Source organism: Galeopterus variegatus, unplaced genomic scaffold (genome assembly GCF_000696425.1).
Source record: "Galeopterus variegatus unplaced genomic scaffold, G_variegatus-3.0.2 Scaffold2628, whole genome shotgun sequence".
Taxonomy (NCBI): Eukaryota; Metazoa; Chordata; class Mammalia; order Dermoptera; family Cynocephalidae; genus Galeopterus; species Galeopterus variegatus.
In genome coordinates, this window is record NW_007728739.1 from 281,527 (window position 1) to 283,703 (window position 2,177).

The window sequence follows — 2,177 nt, forward strand, 5'->3', positions numbered from 1 at the left end:
TTTTTTGTCAGAGATTTTTATGGAAATAAATACATGTTACAGAAATTCTCACTTATACATTAGATCATCTGAACAATTATACTCATACTGGAAATGATAAAATTAAGCCATAAATTAGCTTTCTTAAAGCAGCAAAATTTCTACTAATGAGGAATTCATAATGAATAAAATTCCTAATTTTATTCCTTAATCCAACCATTCCTTCAAGGAATACTGAAAATTGCTGAAGATGGAAAGTATTTATCAAGCCTTTAATGCAAGCTAGGCATTCACATGATGTTTAACTTCATTATCCCTTATAGATAGATATGATATATATCTCCATTTCAACAGATGAAAAAACAAAAGCTGAGAATTTGAATAAGCCTGGTCATGTAAAAATGGATAACCAAAAATTGAATCTTCTGGCTCCAACTTCAACGACCCTAATAAACACTGTACATCATAGTAATTATGATTTTTGTAAGGATTAAATGAGATAATTCATGTATAGCACTTAGCTGACACACCAACATTGCTCAATATATATTATTAATATGCTTCTTGCTAGTGCAGGGTGGACGGTCATTCTACTTAAAAACAACTAGACTTTTTCCCGTATTTTAAAATAAGTTAGTGTAAAAGTTTATTTTGACCAACTTTTACATTGTACATCTTAAATCAACATACAGTATCCATTCTCATAAAGGGTACAAGATCTAAATTTTCTTTCTTATGGGTACAAAATTAATTGCATATGACAACATAAAACTTGGCTAGATGGAAAGAATAGGGATTGTATTTAACAAATTTTTGGTAACTTTCCCAACACAGTTCTTTTAAATTATACTATTATAAACACAATTGAATTAATGTTAACATTTTAATGTGTTGGATAATATATTGATGACCATTTCTAGTATTTATCTGATGAAATAATCACATTTTCTAAATTTTGTGATTTTTAAAAGTTAGTATTACTGAAACACTATTTTCATGAATTTTGACAGTACTTATACATTCACATGTGTCCAGGTATCCCACATAGAATGAAGAGAGGAACTCTAATAGGCTGAACTCTGACCCTTGATCTCCCCAGTGAGGTACTCTTACATAATGTTCTCTTTTACAAATGCCTGTCCAGTTTGACATGAACCTTTTTATCACCATCATCATTATAACCATCTCTTACATTAATATAGCATTTGGTATTTTATAAAGCACTTTTATATTCATTTGCCTATTTGATGTAAACAAAAATTCTTGAGATGTTGATAGATAATTTATCCTTCTTAAGGTGGGTCTGAACTCAGAGAGGTAAATAGTTACTAATATTTAGATTACATTTATTTTGTGTCTGGCACTGTTCTGAGTGCTTGACATGCATTCATTCCTTTAACATAACAACCTTCTGAGGTAGACACAATTGGTGTACCCATGTTATAGATAAGAAAACAGAGGCACAGATAAGTTAAGTCACTCAGTAAAAATCACACAGGTAATAAGTGAGAGAGGCCGAATTAGACCCTGACCAATTTGGGTCCAGGATGAATTCTCTTAACAGCTCTGTATTCTCCCTCCTACAAATTGACAAGTAATGTGTCATTTAGAATAAGTTGTGATGACATCCAAATTTAAAGCATGATCCATTTTATTATATTGACTCATGATAATGGCAAAATTGTTGTCAGCAAATTAAAGTTTATAATGGATGTCTCCTTATGATTTTCCCAAACTTAATGTTTACACAAAGTGAACTGGAGCTCTTCAGCCATCTTCAAATAACCCTGTATAGTGAAAGGAACTCTTACTCTTGCTTACAAACTCTAACAGTGATTTACCTTTCATCATAACTTCTCTTTCTCCTAACACTTCCACATCTATAATGACATAGACCCCCTTGGATTTACTAATATCAATGACTTTCTAAGTTTCACTCTCTAATTCTGCCTATCATCATAAGGAACACTATAGCTGAAGANTGTTTCATTAAAAGATCTTTATCAGACTTTAATCTTTTGGGTGGGAGGCGCCCCCGCAAATATCCACACCCAATTCTAGACTGTCTTGATTAGCTTTTGGAAGGTTTGCCATTGCCAAGACAGAATACAAAATCAATATTTTAAAACCTACTATTTTTTTTTTTAACATTTTGGTTTGCCAAATTTAAAACATGTACAAAAATAGATGAACTAGTA